Genomic DNA, 19,752 nt, shown 5'->3' on the forward strand with positions numbered 1-19,752 from the left:
TTGTCTAGGTGTAACATGCCACGCTACACTTGTTAAATTTATCTATTATAATTATAATAAAAAGTTTTGAATCCGACAATTTTAATCGATAATATCAAATTTAGACATCATGTAACCTTGTCTGATATCACCAAATAATTTTTCATAAATCTAAAATTAAATTAAACTTATTTTTCGGTTTGTGAATGGGTTGACTATTTGAATTGTTTTGACTAATTTAGCTTGAATTAAAAAGTTTAGTTTGGAAATATTTTTTTGATTTTTTTTATAAGAAAAGAGTGTAATGATTATAAATTAGATGTGATATTTTTTTGTTGCGGCTAAAATAACTTATTTTATCTTTTATGACTATTTTAACGACAAACCAACTTGCCAAACACCATCATAATCATTTATTAGAATGTTTTAAAATAATTTTTTTCTCTTATTTTTTCTAATTATTGGTGAATCATTTTTTAAAAAAAATTAACTCTTCTCTATATTTTTTTACAACTGTTTCTGTAATCATTTTCCTTTTGGCCTTGTTTGTTTACAGAAGTAGAATGGAGGGAATTGATAGTGAGGAGATTGTTAGTGAGGGGCTTAAGTAAAATTGTATTTATTTTGATGATACTTATTAGTGTAGGAATTGTTAAATTATTTTTATATAAAATACATATAAAATAATAAAACAAATAAAAAAAATACAAAAACATTAAACATTAATGTTTTAAAAAAAATGCCTAACATGTAAAAAAAATTTTAAAAATAAAAATAAAATAAAAAAATTTCAAAAAAAATAAAACAAATAAAATAATGATTTTTACTTAACAAAAAAAAATTAAACATTAATGTTTAAAAAAAATGCCCGACATGTAAAAAATAAAATAAAAAATAAATAAAAATAAAAAATTTCTAGTCCGCCAGACTATTTTTCTAATACCAAGTCTTGGAGGCCCATCCGAATCTCCTTGGGGAGGTCCATCCTAATCCGGAGCTCACTATCAATCCCCTCCCCATCTCTTAAAACAAACACAATATTAATGGCTCACACCTCACTACCAATTTCAATCCCCCCTCTAACTCTTCAAACAAACGGGACCTTTAAGTAATTGATATAAATGACACTCACTTTTGGAGAACAGATAACAAACTTTACAATTTTAACATAATTATTTTATGTTTTTTTGAAATTATAATTTATTTTTATTAATAATTCGTTAGTTATACTCATAAAAAAAATTAAAATTAAAATGTATAGAATGCTAAAAACAGTCCATAGGACTGTTATGAACTATTGTTAGTCCTGAGAAAATATATAAATTGTATTAAAATGTGTGAAAATATTTTAAAATATACAAAGGTTGTATTAAAATTATAAATCTTTTGACATTTAATATTTTTTTATTGACAATATTTAGAGTTGTAATTAGCAAAACTCTTTTTTTATTTATCATTATTTTTCACACTATCTTTATTAAATTTGATATTTTAAAATTTACTTAAAAAATATTAATGTCATTTATATTAAAATTGTAAAAAAAAAAATCTTCAAATTTTAAGACATGATTATCATATATGTTTGATGTATTATTGCATGGATGCATGAGCATCGAATGTTGACGCATGTGGAGACCGAACGAGGGTAGGTTGGGTGTCCGACGAACCAGAACCAAACCAAATGGCGTCCTTATGCCACGTTTGGTTTGTTGTATTGATGTTTTCTATTTAAATTATGAATAAAGATTGGGATCCCTTTCCCTTCACCCTTTGACCTCCTTTCTTTTTTGATTGGTCACTTTTTCTTTTTTTTCTTCTCCTCCAATCACCACCCGTCACGTGTGTGTAGAGGTGGTGGGGGTTGAAGTTTGAGAGAGTCTAAATCATTGTTGTTAAATTATAATTTTATTAGAGGCAACAATCATTTTTCTTAATGAAGTATGAAGAAAATGCACAATTCTTTCGCAGTGGGCTCTCGCTTGTTTTGGGCCGTTTGGTAGAATTATAAAAAAATAATTATAGATTATAGTTTAATATATTATAATTTATAATTATAAATACAAATTGTTAATTTGTTTGGTGTAGTTGTGAGATTATAAATTTAAGTAACAGAACAGTGTTTGAATGATAAGGTATAAAATAACTTTTTATTGTGTAATTGTCTTTTTTGTCCTTATATAATATAAAAATGATTATTTTGTCATTTTTTTCCGGTTTTAATTCAAAAAAAATTTATTTCATTAATAAAAGTTAATATAATTAGTATCAATTAATATTAATAGTCGAAAATTGTTATTAATTAGTATCAATTAATAATTAATTTATTAATAAATAATACCAATTAATATTCATACCAATATAAAAATTGTTGATTTTTTTAATTTATTAATTAGTATCAATTAACAATTTTATTATCTATCTATCACATTTTTATTATATGTTCATTTTTTTCTTTTAGATTTTGTCTGTTAAAATTTTGATTATATTTGTTCAAAATTTATCTATGTGATATGCCATCTGTTTAAAATTCAGATATGTTAAAATATAGACCCAACTCAAATCCTATAGGTTGAAATATAGAGCCAAAGAAAATCATATATATGTGCAGATCTGAGCCATTTCTGATTTGTTTCATGATCACCCCAAAAAAAAAATTCGAAAAAAAAAACAAATTATTTGTTGGACAACAACAACACAAAATAAAAAAAAAAAATCAAATTTGGAGAAGGATGATCTATTGGACAACAATAACAAAGGGAGAAAAGAAGAAGAAGAAGAAGAAGAAGAAGAAAAGATCCGGAAACCAAATACATAGAGAGAGAGAAAATAAGACAGATTAAGATGAATTTCCCTAATCGGTAAGAACAATCACATATTCCTCATTCTCATTCTCATTCTCATCTTGTCCTCACCGGCGGCGAACCCCTCCAGTAACCATCTGACTTCATACGGAGTCCTCGAGCGCTACAAACACACACGCCCACAGACATACATACATATATAACAGATCTGATATTTGAGATCAAATGAGACCACACAAATCTGAAGATCTGTGTGGATTTGATGCGACATTCCACCCGCCGAACCCGAGATCGATGACGAAAAATCCTAGGTACGGAGCCATGGATGTAGCAGAGAGAGAAGAGAGGGAGAGAGAGAGAGAGAAGAGAGAGAGCTCTGGTTCATTGGTTCGTACGAGAGAGAGAGCTCTAGTTCATTGGTTCATGCGACAAAGAGATCTCTGGTTTATTGGTTCGTGCAAGAGACAGAGAGGAGAAGAGAGAATGGTTCACAAATACCTTCGTGCAAGAGAGAAAAATGAGTGTGTTTTGATTTATATACATGGTACACTTGTAAATAACTTGAAATTGTGAGGGGCATTTAAGTCATTTTGCCTCTCAAATTGTAGCTACGAGCTTAAGTTGATTGGAAAAGCTTCTCCTCTTCCACTCAAAGAAAAATCTGATTTTTAGCTTACAAAAAGTTATAATCTGTATTATTAAGCTGAACCAAACACACCAAAATAGCTTAAACTAAGCTAAAAGCTTAAATAAGCCCTACCAAATAGGGCTTTTGTCCATTAGAAGAGTTTTATGGATTAGATTACAATTATTCTGGGCTCATTTGGAAATTAGTTATTTTAATTGGTTTGTTAGATTTTTATAAAAATATAAAAAATAAAAAATAAAGAAAATGATGTGATAACTTATTAATGATATTACTAATCCCTGGGGTTGGGTCGGGCTGACCCACGCTTCCAACACTGTTCTTTGATCACTAAACCCACCGAGGTACCTACACAAATGCCCAATGGGGAACGGGAGTCCCCTAGTGGACCCTCTGACAATCAAGTTAGAAGAGAGTAATGGCAAGTAAAGAGAGAATAATGATAGGTAACTTAACCTTTTGTGTGTCTTGGAAGCCTCCTTATATACTTTGTTCATCATTTCCTTGTCCATTCCAACCTGTCATGTTGACCGAAAGTCTATGCTCTAGCTTGCCTTGTTCATGGTGAGGCTGCCCGTTCCGACATGAAGAGGTTATCGCATTTAATGCTGCAGGGGTCTCATTAATGGCTGATGTGTGGTGCAATAACTCTGTTTGTTTGCTTACGTGACTGGTTCCTTGCTTGACACATGCTTGAATGCCATTGGTTCCTAATTCAGCTCTAGGTTCTCGATGGTGTTGGGCTTTAGTGCTTGAGCAGTGAATTGGGCTCTAAGCAGTGGGCCAAAAGCCTCTATGGGCCTACTGATGTCAGTAGTTCCCCACTCCTAAGTGCAAATTCAGTCCAACGAAGGGAATAAGAAGGAAGACGGGGATTGTACGTAGCCGAGCGAGAGAAGGGCTGACCGCATAGGAAAAATGAGGGGATTGGGTGAGAAGGCCGACCGAAAAGAGGGCCGACCGCGAAAGGGGGACTCAGCGAAAAGACCGACCGAGAGGAGGGCCGACCGTGAAAGGGGGGACCGAGTGTGAAATAGTGACAGCGCGCGGGAGTCGGGGAGCGGCGGGGCACGTGGTGATGTGAAATGTAATAGACAGGGAAGGGAAAAAGGTAGTGAATCGTGGTTATACACGTGGCATGATCCAGTGATAAGGGAGGTGATACGTTAGCAGGAAGCGAAGGGTTAGGACTAATATAAGACTTGGAAAATGCGGGGACGGAAACTTTCGAAATTTTCAAACTGGCGAAATTTAATATCGATCCTTGGAATATAGGCAAATTGTGGGCATTTGAAGTTATTCGTTTTGCATACCACTTTGCGAAAAACCAACACATCCCAGTGTTGAACTCATTTATTTCGTGTGATACGCCTCTCTAATACTTTGTGAACTTCCTTGTGCCATCATCCGAAGCAATACGCAGAAACGTAGAAGAGATGGCTTGAGATGAAGTGCTAACCATGAGGCTAGAGGCACTAGGAGAAGACGATGCAATGGAGTTGGTGAAGCAATATAGAGCAGAGAGGAGGAAAGAAAAAAGGGTGGAGAAAGCAACGCGAGCTCGCCCATCTACGATGATCGTAGCCGCAAGACCAATTAGCCAAGTAGAACCGAACCACTGGCACACCAAGGCCGACAAGTCAAAGTTCACAGCGGAGGAGTTGGTGGAGGTACGAAGGAAGTACCAGATTTCGACGGAGATAGAGCTGAAGTTGCCCACGCCTAAGGAGAGGGCGTCGAATGCACGACTAATGAAATTTACATTCTACGAGGAAGCGTTGCAGGGGATTGAGGTTGCCGCTCCCCCAAATAGTGGTAGACGTACTAAACAGATTGGAGGTGGCGCTAGGGCAGCTGATGCCCAACGCATGGAAAATACTAATGGCCTACGCGATCGCATGGCCACAGGCAACCGGGGGGGCAGCGATCACAATGGAGGAATTCTTTTCTTGCTACAAGGCCTTTAGTCAACAAAAAACGTGGGTGACCTTGCAAGCGGTGGCGGGCAGATGACTAGTGGCGGGCTTACCATCATCGGTGAAGTGGTGGAGACCGAGGTGGTCCTATGTATCAGCAAATGGTGGGAGGGGGGTGCGCACAACATGGAAAGTCCCCATGAAGTCGGCGGAGTCAAGGTTAGAAGCGAATGCCGAGAATAGGGTGAAACGGGTTAAGGAGTGGAGGGAGAAGGAGGGTGTGAAGTGAGATGACCTTATCTGACCGTCAACCCTGTTCACCCTGAGTCTGGGCCACATCCAACTGAGGAGGATCCTGCATAGGAGGAGTTGGAGGCAAGGAGAAAGGCACAGGAGGCGGAAGAGCAGAAAACGTTTGCCAAGGCGGACAAGTATAAGGAATTACAGTTAGGGCCTGCACCTAAACTAGTGATGAGGGAGCGGGTCTGACCACGGCCTAAGTCGTTGGGAGACAAAGATCTAATTGATTTTGCACTACTACCGCCCCCAGTGGATTCACTGAAGAGAGAAGCAGACAGGAGGTGGAGGCGGTGTTAAAGAAGACGAAAAAAAAGAAGGCGGCGGAAGAGGGGAGTAAGGGTGCCCCTGTTTTAAAGAAGACGAAGGAGGAGAGAGCGGAGGACGCCGCAGAATGAGAGAATGCCCAAGTGGTGAAAAATGCCATGGGCTCAAATGCCCAAGTGGTGACGAGCGTGATGGAGTCAAAGCAGGTGCCAGTAAGTGAGAGGTTGGGGCCGCAGCCGCTCAAGTTGGGGCCAGTGCCAAAAGTGTCCCCTAGTCCTAGTAAAGGGAAAGTTGGGGTTAGAAAATCAGAGACGAGCACCGCGTTAAAGACCGTCATGTACCACGTGCGCGCGGTGGCAGGTCGGTCTGTAGAAGAAGAGAGCGAAGCCAGGGTCACTGTCGACCGTCTCGTTGGGGTAGTGAAGGATACGATCGTGCAGTCAATGGCGCGATTAACAGAAGCCGACTTCCTAAGAGGGTTCTGCTCAGCGCAGATGGAGGCGACGACCTTGGCGGCTGCCCTAATGAATAGGGCAGTGTACGCGAAGGTGGAAACAGAAGGGGTGAAAGCACAGTTGTAGAACCTATAGGTTGAGACAGCGGGCTGGAAAGAAGCCGCTCGGAATGCGTGTGTAAAGAGGCTAAAGTATGCACAAAGGGCAAAGAAAATGGAAGTACTAGCGGTGGTACAGAGCTACTTGGTAGAGCGTGCAACCACTGAGCTCGTCGTGAACAAATCAGAGCTGGAAGCGGTGCGCCATAAGGCGATATCGCTGGAGTTTGAGTTAGCGGTCGAGTAGAAGAAGCTAGGCGTGGTCCAACAGGCCCGCACCGCTGCTAATAAAAGGTTGGAAAAGGCCCTTGCTAACAACGAAGATCTGCGTGACCAGGCAATTAAGGACAAAGAAGAAACAGATGGTCGAATTGCCGAGTTGGAGAAGTCATTGGCATAAGAGAGGCCAAATTGGCATCTAAGAAAGCGGCGTACCCCGACTTATGTGTGGCGGTTGTGGAGCAATTTAAGGGGTTCGCCGAATTCCAGATGACCATCGACGTCGCAGTCGCTCGGAGCTTAGCGAAGGAGGGGGAAGGGGGTGCTGGGTCGTCGGGAGCGGCCGCTGAAGGCAGGAGCGAAGAAGAAGTGATCCAAAGCTTTTAGCGGTTTGACTTCTACAAGCATGAGATGAGCTAGTAATAGGACAGCGGCTGGATGTCCTTCAAGTATAAGGCACAAGAGCTGTTCCCAGACGTGGACTTCACTCTCGTAAAAGGTAGGAGAAGACGACGTTGCCCAGACCCTCTTGGATGAGGGGGTTGAAGAGGAAGATCTCGTATCAAGCAAGGGGGATTAAGCGTATAAAATTGTTTTGTTTTTTTTTTTTTTTTGCTTGGTACATGTAATTTCTGTAATAAATTGTATAAAAGAGTAAGTTTGTTAATAAAATGACGAGTTTTGTTATTGTTGTTGTTGTTATTGCTTTGATTTGTAAAATTTAAATGGTAAAAATGGCTGAGTAGCATTGGATAAAAATGGGTAAGAAAAATTTAGGAATATGAAATTTGATAAGTAACCTATCTTGTAAAAATGGGCAAGGAGGCTGACTTGTATGAATAGTAAAAATGGATGATTATGAACTGGGATTTTAACTAAGTCTGACAGTGACTGATTGTAACTGCATGCTTTGTCTGGATGAGCCTAGTTTTGACTCAGACTGGCTGAGTTCTTCGTGCTCAGCCTGGTTGAGACTTGAAGAGCTCAGCCGGGCTGAGGCTTTAGTTAACTCAGTTTGGCTGAGTTTTTCATGCTCAGTTTGGCTAAGGGTTTGGTTAACTCAGTCTGGCTGAGCTCTTCGTGCTCAGTCCGGCTGAGGCTTTAGTTAATTCAGTCTAGCTAAGCTCTTCAGGCTTAGTCTGGCTAAAGCTTTAGTTAACTCAGTCTGGCTGAGCTCTTCATGCTCAGTCTGGCTGAGGCTTCAATTAACTCAGTCTGGCTAAGCTTTTCGTGCTTAGTCTGACTGAGGCTTTAGTTAACTCAGTTTGGCTGAGCTAATCGTGCTCAGTCTGGCTGGGGCTTGGTCAAAAAGTTATTATTGAAGCGCAACACAAATAATGGAGATGTCAAATTGTTGTCATTTAAGACACAGCCTGTTGATCACAAGTTTACACCATGTATGGAAAGGGCGAAAATGTACAAGTGTGCAGATCGGCAAAAAGAACATACAACATTTGAACAATACAAAAACAAGAGATGCCATTTCACTGGAAATACCGCTTCAAGTGCTCGGCATTCCATGGATAGAGGAGGTCTCTGCCTTCCATATCTTGGAGACGGTAAGTGCCCGAGCGGGGTCTGGCCTTGACAACATAAGGTTCTTCCCATTTAGTTGCTAACTTGCCCTCAGTCGGATTTTTAGTGGCAAAGGTTGCTTCGCGCAAGACTAGGTCACCCACAACGAACTCTCAAGATCGAACTGTGCGGCTAGAACGTGTTCTTATTTTCTGCTAATATGACGCTCGTCTGATAGCAGTTGTCTCTCGGAGCTCTTCAATTAGGTCCAAGTCAGCCTGTCACGACCCAAACCCGCCCTTGTGAGTTTAGCATCACAACCGGCCAGTAATCCGTGATTACCAAAGGCCTGTTTAATAGTAATGACAATAATACAGAGTAAAAGGCTGGCGAAAGCCAAACAGTAATTAAAAAGATGACCAATGAGCTATGAAAATTTGAATGCAAAAAGAATTTTATGAACAAGCCACATTCATAACCAAAACATACATCATATACACAAACATCCAAGTTAGGGACCAAGTCCCTTCACCATAACTGTACAGTCGAAACTTATTCAGTCGGTACAAAACAGAGACAGAAGGGTGATTCTGAACACCCCAAAACAGCCTTAGCTTGAACGAACTCGGAACCTCGAAGTGAGGCACGATGGTTGGCTTGACAAAATAAGAGCTTAACTTAACGCTCCTAGCTTCGGTCTGATGCTTGGACACCTACATATAAATATAAACAGTGAGCTAAAGCCCAATGAATAACAAATGCATAAAGGGGTTAAAAATGAATGTCCTTTCATTAATTAAAACAGTCATTTGTATCAGTAAATCAGTTATTCAATAAGTGGCTCATATTTCATGCCATATCAGTCATTTAGAATTCATAACAGTCATACGTGGTACGTCCAATAGCAAACCAGTACAGCAGGTCTTAATAAACCGAACAGTCAGTTGATGGCCATCGTAACAGTAAACAATAGTAGTTCTAAACATTGGAACTGACAGAGATCTTTGTAACAGTAGCAGTAACAGTATAGTAACAATAAGTTGCTATGGATGCCACAAATACAGTTTACAAATAGGATAAACATTCATTTAGTAAGAAAATGTCATTTCAAAAAGCAGTATAGTCAATCGTTCAGAAATAATCATAGTTGAACGTATCTTTACAACATTGTTACTCACAGAGTACTGGGCTATAGACAGGCTAGTCAGCATCCTCGGATGCCAACCCTACACAGTTACAGAACGAACACACACTAAGTTACACACTTGAGATTAATAACTTAGACCCTTAACTTGACTCAGTGTGGTTCTATAACATTATCCTCATTAAGATGCCTTAAACATAGCCTAGGAATGCCTAAGATGAAATGAGAATGCAAAAATGTGCTTTAAAACACTTTTCAAATTTTTTGCTAAAACAGGGGTCTCGCTCGAGCGTGGATTTCTACGCTCGAGCGAGCTTACCAAAACAGAGGGGTCGCTCGAGCGTAGACTCCCTGGCTCGAGCGGTCTGTAAAAATGCAAAAAAATACTGGTTGTTGAAATTCTCCGCTTGATGCTCGCTCGAGCGTGAGACACAGCTCTTCGCTCGAGCATAAGTCTCGTCGCTCGAGCGTGCGTTTGCGTGCACAAAAACCTGAGAGCTTGCAATCTACGCTCGAGCCAGCATTCCGTCACTCGAGCGGGGCTCTGAACACAAAGGTGGTCGCTCGAGCGTGGAATCCTTCGCTCGAGCGTGGAAGCCAAAATTTGCGTTTTCCAGATTTGCTTCCAAAGCTCAAACCAAGAATTAAACTTATCAAAACTCAACCTTTTGGGCCAATTTTCTGGAAAACACTTGAAAACTCATACTACAACATGTTTTGAAGATCAATTTTGTAAAATCGAGCTCCAATGTGAGACAATTGAACACAATTTTGAATAAAACTTGAAGAATAATGCAAGAACATCACATGCATGAGTTCCTATGAACTCTAATACTCTAAAACATAATCAAATGCAAGCTTGAACTCTAAAATATAGTGAATTCATGGACTACAACCAAAATATGGACATGCATATGGAAATTCTCATGTAAATGATCTCAAAACTCAATGATATGAACATGCATGCACACATTGCTACTCAATTCAACTCTTTAGGCTATAACTTGATTCTAATCTCCAATACTTCCATGAACCATGCAAGAAACAACTCAAATTCATATTCAAGAGGATGAGTTTCCTACCTTAAGTCTTGAATTCCCGATGTAGAAGCCTAATTATGCAATTCTCCTTCAATCTCTTCTAAGTCTCAAGCAAGACTCCTTGTTGAGCTCAATTTTTCTCCCAATTCTCTCTCTCTCTCTCACGTTTGGTCTTGAAGGTGGATGAAGAATGGTATGTCAAAATGTGAATTAAGCTCCAAACAAAGTTTTAACAAAGTGTCCCACTTCAATGGCAAAAATGTAATAAACTCTAACCAATGTAATTTAACTTTATTTATTCTAATTTAATCATTTCAAATTGAATTTTAATTAAACCTACTATAAAATCACATAAATCCTAATTAGCATATAATACTAATCAATTTCTGATTCGGCCGCCGATAAGACCTTCAATTCGTAGTTTGAAATTAAAACATGAACAGATCGTTCTGTAGCAAACAGATAAAAATGCAATTCAAACAATACACTCATGCAAACAGATTAGGATTTCATTTTAATCAATTACTTATCATGCTCAATCATAGTTTAACACTAATCAGAGGTGAGGGTTGTCACACAACCGATGTAACTCTTCGTTTAGTTCTAGATTTGGGTGTAAAACCCTAGGGCTCGGTAGGCCGATTTCCACTGGGATGACTGCCTCAACACCGTATGTTAGGCGAAAAGAGGTCTCCTGGTAGGGGTTCAAGCAATCGTCCAATAAGTCCAAAGCACGTTCGATAATTCCTCAGCCCAGAGTCCTTTAGCGGCTTCTAACTTAGTCTTGATGATTTTCAAGAGGGAGCGATTGGTGACTTTGACTTACCTATTAGCTTGGGGATGACCTGGGGAAGAGAAACATGGCCTAATGTGGAGCTCTGCACAAAATTTCCTGAACTTGGCATTGTCGAATTGCTTACCGTTGTTCGAAACGATAGCTTGGGGGATTCCAAATCGGCACACGATTGACTGCCAGATGAACTTGGTGGTGTTTCACTCAGTGATTGTAACGAGGGGTTCTGCTTCTACCCATTTGGTGAAGTAGTCAATGGCAGTCACAGCGAATTTGGTCTGGCCTCTACCAGTGGGCAAGGGACCGACTAAGTCGATGCCCTACTTGGCGAAGGGGTAGAGGCTGTTCAACGTAATCAGTTCTATTGATGGAGCATGGGAGATGTTGACAAAGAGCTGGCATTTATCACACTTAAGCACAAATTTGGTGACATCTTGGTTGAAAGTAAGCCAGAAGTAGCTGGTGCGGAGGATTTTATGGGCCATAGACCTTGCACCCGAATGACTACCATAGATGCCCTCATGGACTTCTCTCATCACATAGTTCGCTTAAGCAAGACTGAGACACTTGAGGTATGGGCATAAGAATTCTTGTTTGTACAGTAGGCCACTGATGAGGATGTAATTGGACGATCGGGCTCTGACTTTGGCGGCCTGTTGTTTATCGTCTGGAAACTCCCCTCGTGTCAAAAACAGAAGGATGTCTGCAGTCCATGGGATAGGTTCATTTTGGAAAAAGTGAACCTCTTACTGATTTGGCGAAGTAGCCGGATGGGTCAGGTATTCAATGCAAATGCCATGGTTGAGGTCTGACTGGTTGACCGAGGCTAATTGGGCCATTTTATCCGCCTTGGAGTTTTCTGACCTAGGGATGTGTCTGATCTGGAAAGTATTGAAAAGGCGAACAAGAAGGAGTGCAATGTCCCTATAGGCTCGCATCGTGTCTTCTTTTGCGTCGAATTCCCCAGTAATCTGCCTGACGATCAATTGGGAATCACTGAACACTTGGATATGGCTTATACCAATGTCTCTGGCTAGTCAAAGACCTACTATCAAGGCCTCATATTCAGTTTCATTATTGCTAGCGTCGAATACGAAACGGACGGCACACTTGAAATACCTATCCTCGGGGGCGGTGAGGATGAGACCGGCCCCACTGTCTTTTTTGCGGGGTGATCCATCAACACTAAGGGTCCAGTAATAGGGGTCTTCTGCCTTAGTGTTGAATTGCGTTGGCGGAGGGGGCACGTTCGGAGTAAGATTGGTGAATTCCAATATAAAATCGGCGACGGCCTGTCTTTTGATCGCTGTTCGAGGTCGGTAAGAGATTTCAAATTGACTGAGCTCGACGGACTATTGCATAAGTCTGCCCGATAACTCTGGTTGTTGCATGACCTTCTTTAAAGGTTGGCCAGTGAGAACCACTATGGAATGAGCTTGGAAATAAGGTCGGAGTCGTCTTGAGGCTATAACCAAGGCGAGGGCCATTTTTCCCAGCAGAGGATAGTTCTGTTCTGCCCCCTTGAGAGCGCGGCTAATGTAGTAAACTGGACGTTATACTGAGCTGTCTTCCTTGATGAGGGCTACACGGACTGCGGTGTTTGATACAACTAAGTAGAGAAATAGGGTTTTGCTTGAGAGCGCTTGAGAAAGGATAGGGGTTGGCCATGCACTGCTTCAGTTTGTTGAAAGGCCTCATCAGATTTAGTGTTCCACTCAAAAGCCTGTCGGAGGACTTTAAAAAATGGAAGACATTTGTTTGTTGCCCAAGAAATAAAACGGTTGAGAGCAGCGACTCTGTCGGTGAGCCGTTGAACCTCCTTGACTGTTTTGGGAGATTGTATTTCTATCAGGGCCTTGATGTTTTTGGGGTTGGCCTCGATGCCCGTTGGCTGACCATAAAGCCCAAGAACTTCCCAGATCCTACGCCGAAGGCGCACTTCTCCGGATTCAGCTTCATCTGATATTTGCGTAAGGTTTCGAAGGTTTCTCGTAGGTCTGCCAAATGATCAGAGGAGAGTTTACTCTTGACGAGCATGTCATCAACATAGACTTCCATGTTTCGACCTATCTAGTGGTGAAAGACGGCATTAACCAAACATTGGTAAGTTACTCCGACATTTTTCAAGTCGAACGGCATAACACGATAGTGAAAAGTTCCTCTGTCTGTGATGAAGGAGGTGTGTTCTTGGTCAGCCGGGTGCATCAGAATTTGATTATAGCTGGAGAAAGCATCCATGAAACTAAGCACCTAATGTCCGATAGTGGCATCGACTAGCAGATCTATCTGGGGTAGGGGATAACTATCTTTGGGGCAAGCTCGATTAAGGTCGAAATAGTCGACACAGAGTCGCCATTTACCATTATTTTTGCAGACTAGGACTACATTGGACAACCACCTAGGGTAGTCCACATTTTTTATGAACTGCGCTTTTAGTAGTTTGTTTACGTCAGAGGTGATGAGGGCATTGCGTTCCGGGTCAAAGATACGCTGCTTCTGGAGGAAAGGTTGAAAGTGGGGCTCGATACTGAGACGGTGGGTGATGAAAGAGGGATCAATGCCCCAGCATTAGGAATGGTGATTTAAACTCGGCTCGACGGGGACTCGACTCCCCGACCTCGATTTGAGCAGTTTTTTTTCGAAAAATATCCCCAACGGGATGGGGATTATATTCAAAAACCAATCCTCGATCAGTTTTGGGCCGGGGATGGGGTAAGTGTCCCAGCCCCATACTCAGCCTGTCTCCATCCCCGTTTCCCCGATCCCGTTTTCTTAATGTGAAATTACTATTATACCCCTATATATATATATATAAACCAAACCCTAAAACTGAACCGCCTCTCACATCACAGCGTCTCTCATCTCATCCCTCTTGGTTTCTCTCTTTCTCTTCATAGAATCGCAGCTCTTTTCTCCTCGTCGGCGGCAATCTCCTTTCTCCTCTTCCTCTGTTCGACCGCTGATCAAGAACCCCCTCATCTCCAAACTCTACCGCAACCACAGCCCTAAGAGGCTAGCCACGACAACTCTGTTCGGCCTCAGTTCGACCGCCGATCAAGAACCCCCTCGTCTCGATCATGTCGTTCAATGGAGGCATGCTTTGCGCTGTGGCTTTGGGTATGTCTATTGGGTATTACTTTTTCAAAACTGGGGCTGATGAGGAAGATAATGATTTAACTGCCATTCTTGACAACTCTTGAGCTTGTTTTTGACCTTTCTCTCTTTGTGTGTGAATGTTTTAGATTTTTTATTTTTTATTTTTTACATTTGAGCTTATATTTGTTCGATCTGTTGGATATATGTTTTAAATCTGGGTGTGTTGTTATTGTTGTTGTTGTTGATGATGATCATGATGAAGAACAAATGATTTGGTGGTGTTGTTCGATCTGTTGTTGTTATTGGATATTTATGTTGCTATTTTTTTTTTTTATTTTGACCGGGGAGTTTTTGGGGTCAGGAAAACCCGATCCCCGTTAGGGGGCAGGGGTGGGGACGGTGATAGGCTCTCTGTCGGGAATCGGGGCCGGGGGACAGGAAAATTTCTACCATCGGGATTGGGGACGGGAGTGCCATCCCCAGCCCCGCCCCGGCCCGTTGCCATTTCTACCCGGCATGTCGGAATGAGTCCAAGCAAACACATCATTGTGCTCAGTTAGGAGAGCTGTGAGGTCGGTCTTGGCCTGGGAGGATAGTTAGTTGTCGATCCTAACTGTTTTGGCTGAGTTGATAGGATCGATGGGGACTTCGACAAGTTCTTTCACTGGTTCCCCTCTGACTAACTCTTCTTTGTCTCTGACGCCGAGCCCTTCGATAATCATAGCCTTCTTCAGCTTGACCTCTTTTAGTGAGGCGATATAGCATTCTCCGGCCATCCTCTGTTCGCCCCTCACGGTGCCTACCCCAAGGTCGGTAGGGAATTTCATGGCTAGATAATATGCGGTGGTGCCTCCCAGGGGGGCCAATCCTTGGTCGCTGCTGGGGACGGGCTGCCGTTAACCGGTTGAGGCGACCCTGTTGTATCAAATCCTCTACTTGGTCTTTAAGGTTAACACATTCCTCAGTGTTGTGGCCGTGGTCTTGATGGAAACGACAATACTTGGATTGATCTCGCCAGTTAGAGAGAGATCGCAATTGGGGCCATTTCAGGTTGTAATCTCGTTGGATCTGGTTCAAGACTTGTTCCATGGGGGAATTGAGGGGGGTGTATCGCTTGAACCGACAGGGCGATCGGGTAGGTGCCGGTCGGTTGGCTCGAATGAATCGATTGGTAAATTGAGGGGTTTGTTGTGTATATTGGAAGGGTCTAGTTTCAGATTCATTTCTCTTCTCTTTAGGAGTTGGATTTTTAGTTGTAGTATCTTGGCAGATTGCCAAAGAGTCTTCGACGTTCATATATTTTTGGGTTTTGAAAAAGAGGGTGGCCATGGAGGTTAGAGGGTTTTTGGAGAGGGAGAAAAGGAAATCGGATGATCGTAAACCGGCCATGAAAGCCGTGAGGATGACCTTATCGTCATTTTCTGCCACCTGTGGGGCTTTGGTATTGAAGCGAATGACAAAGCTACGTAACGACGCCTCTTTCGTCTGACGGATATTAAGAAGCTGAGTTGCCGGGTGCCGCTGGCGCTGTGTGCCAATGAAATGGCTCAGAAAAGAATCACTTAGGTGTTGGAAAGTAGAGACGGAGTCCGGTGGCAGCTGACTAAACCATAGTCGAGTCGACCCCTTAAGCGTCATGGGGAAAGCCCGACACATGATCTCATCAAGAAAAGCATAGAGGATCATAAGGTCCTGTAAGTCTCCAAATGGTCAACCGGGTTTGTTGTGCCGTTGAAAGAGTCGATCGAGGGCATTTTGAACTTGGGAGGTAGGGGTTTTATCCCTGATGGAGGCGATAAACGGAGAGTTGGCTATTGTGGAGGGTTTATTTTGTATGTTCTGCATGACTCCTGGAAGCTGGAGTTTCACGGCTTGGAGTTTCGTATCCCAAATAGGAACATTGTCATCTCTTGAGTGCAGTGGAGGCTGAACACTACTAGCCTCTCTTTCAAGGGCAGGTGTTTGAACGGACGGATGTAAACCTCGAGGTAGCGGGTTCATGTCTTGGGGTGGGGCTTGTCGACCCTCTAAGTTAGAAATGTGGGCTTGTTGGAAAGGATGGCTTGGGATTTGTTCTCGATTGAGAGGGATATCTTGTGGTGGTGGAGGAGGTATAGGGAGCTTTCGCTGATCAAGACCTGGTTTTGCTCAACCAAGCGGTTGATGCTGTTTGGTGAGTTCTGTGAAGTACTGAGGTGGGTTGTTTGGATTGAGAAGGTCGGCTTGGGGGTCGACGACGTTGTGTTGAGAAGCCATGGATCTCATTATGACCATTCACCTTGATGGCCAGCAACGAGGAATTATCGGGAACAGGTCTCCGGTAACAATGAGCACAACTGTCACGCGGAGTGGCGTTCCTACAGACGGCGCTAGCTGATGATACTAATAATCCCTGGGGGTTGAATCGAGCTGACCTACGCTTCCAATACCGTTCTCTGATCACGAAGCCCACCAGAATACTTGCACAAATGCCCAGCGGGGAACGGGAGTCCTCCAGCGGACTCGATGATCAAGTTAGAAGAGAGTAATGGCGAGTAGAGAGAATAATGATAGGGAACTTAACCTTTTGTGTGTCTTGGAAGCCTCCTTATATCCTTTGTTCATCATTTCCTTGTCTACTCTGACCTGTCATGTTAGCCGAAAGTCTATGCTCTAACTTGCCTTATTCATAGGGCTGTCCGTTCTAACGTGAAGGGGTTATCACATTTAATGCTGTAGGTAGGGATGACAATTTGAAACCGGCCCGATGGGGATCCCCGACTCCGACTCCGACCCCGACCCCGACCCCGATTTGAGCGGTTTTTCCCTGAAAAATACCTCTGACGGAGAGAAGACAGTATTTGAAAATCAATCCCTGATCTGTTTCGGGCCGGGGACGGTGATCAATGTTTAAGCCCCGGCCCAGCCCCGGCCCCATCCCCGAATTTCCTCGAAATAAAATTACTTTTATACCCCTTATATATATAATAAACCAAGCCCTAAACCTGTGACTCACTGGTCTCACTCTCACTCTCGTTCTTCTCTATACTCTCTCCACTCTCGTTCTTCTCTCTTACTCTCTCACTCTCTCTCTCTTATATCTCACCGATCCCTCACTCAGTGTTTTGATCGCCACTTTTGGCGATAAGAGAGAGCTTCATGTCGTGAGAAAAATGTGGAGGAGGAGGAGAGAGAGAGAGAAGAGAACCGCTATGGAGTGCAACACAGCATCGATCTCCACCGCCGCCCTCCTCCGCCGATCTCCACCGCCGATCTCCTTCACCGATCTCCACCGCCGTCCTTATTCGCCGATCTCCAGCGTCGATCTGTAAGATTTGTTATTCTTTTTTTATTTGTTATTGATTTTTTGATCTGTTGATGATGATTTGTAATTTTTTTGTTTTTGATCTCTGTTGTTGATGATGAGCTTCATCTGTTTTTTTTATCTGTTGATCTATTATTTTTTGATCTGTTGATGAGGATCGGGGAATTTCGGGGTCGGGGAAACCCAATCCCCGTTGGGGACGGGGATGGGGACTGTGATTGGTTCCCCATCGGGGATCGGGACCGGGCACGGAGAAGTTTTGGCCATCAGGGATCGGGGACAGGGAGGGTGATCCCCGGTCCCCCCGCCCCGTTACCATTCCTAGCTGCAGAGGTCTCATTAATGGCTGATGTGTGGTGCAATAAATTTGTAGGATCTTTGTCTGCTTATGTGGCTGGTTCCTTGCTTGACACGTGTTTGGATGCCATTGGTTCCTAATTCAGCTCTGGGTTCTCGCGGATGTTGTGCTTTAGTACTTGAGCCGTGAATTGGGCTCTAAGTGGTAGGCCAAAAGCCTGTATGGGCCCATTGATGTCACTTATAATGATTTTTATGACTTTTTAACTCTTTTAACTTATTGATAAATAAGGCCTTTGTCTTTAATCTATATCTATTGTGTTTATATTTTGGGGATCATTTGGTATTTAAATTTTTTTATTGATTTTTTAGCTCTTTTATTAAATGATAAAAGTCAGTGTATTTTTTAATCAAAATAATCTTTTTAATTATATGAAAAAACATGAATAACAAGTGTGTTTGACTTATTTTTTTGATAATTTTCTGACTTTTGACTTTTTTAAATTTCTTTTTATTTTTTTAACTTTTTCAGCTTAAAATCCAATTTGACAAATGATTCATTATTCCCTTGTTTACTTGGTGAAACTATCGCGAAAGTTATGAATTTAAAAATAGAGAGCAATTTGAAAAAATGCCCTTAACTCTACATAAAAGGAAAATATCATGAGGCACATCATTTAAAAGGTGTATCATATGTATCTTATAATTAAAAATAAAAATAATATAATTTTAATTTTTTTGAGTCATAATTAAAAATATATATATCATAATCAAACATAACATGAGACATGACTAAAATAATGTTATAATTAAAGAAGAAAATTGATCATAACTAAAAAAAAATGACATAATTAAAAGTATACATGATATATCCTTTTTAAAAAGATGTATATTAGAATTTCCCTATAAGTAATTCACCTATTTGGAATTTTGAAGTGAAATAAATCAATTTATATATTGCTGATGGGTAAATTGGCATTGTGACCAACTTATGTGTGGAGGAATGTGTGCACCTATAAATTTTTTCATGTTGTGCCTAACCTCAAGGTTAGTTTTATACGAGTAACCAAAAAGAATAGTGTGATGCTATTAGCAATTTATTTGTAATTTTAGACCATTCATTTTTATTATTATTTTTTATGGTAATCAGAATTAAAGCGTATGGTGATTAGCATTATTTTAATAAAGCACATGATGGATGTCAAGGAGGAACGGTCGCAAATACGCATTGGCTAGGCTCAAACCTGCCAAGACGTTGTATGTGACAATCAGCAGGTGTATGAATGTCGAGTACGAATCATCAAAAGGGAGAAAATAACGTTGTCACATCATTGGAAGAGAAATTAATAATATGGGCCGTGTTCAGACTAATGACAATGATACAAGAACAAAAAAAACTCCTATAATAGAAGATCTTGACCTAAAACAAAGGTATGAAAAAAAAAGAGAAGAATGAGTGAGACCCCGATTGGGGGTGACTCACCACCTCCAGTGATTTTTAATTGGTCTATATTTATTTATTATTATTTTTTTTTTTGTGTCCTCTTGTTGCCCCCTACATGTATGCAGGGGTGCTGGGGGGGTCACCCCCACTGATGGTCTAAAGCATCACTCAAAAAAAAAAAATAAATAGGAACAACACAAGAATAAGACAAGAAAAGATATATAGTAAAATGAGATATTAGAGGGTTCACTCGGCATAAAACTTCGCCGAAACATGTTTCTTGTTTGTAGGTACACAACGTAAAGTGGATCATCTTCCTGGGGACAACGAGGTAAAAATTCAGACTCGCTACATTTTTTATTACAATAATAATCTCAAATGAAATTACTAAAAAGAACATCAATTATTTTGGAGTACTTCATCTCACAATTAAACCCACAC

This window comes from Camellia sinensis, chromosome 7 (genome assembly GCF_055761805.1).
Source record: "Camellia sinensis isolate YWXY chromosome 7, ASM5576180v1, whole genome shotgun sequence".
In the NCBI taxonomy this organism is placed as follows: domain Eukaryota; kingdom Viridiplantae; phylum Streptophyta; class Magnoliopsida; order Ericales; family Theaceae; genus Camellia; species Camellia sinensis.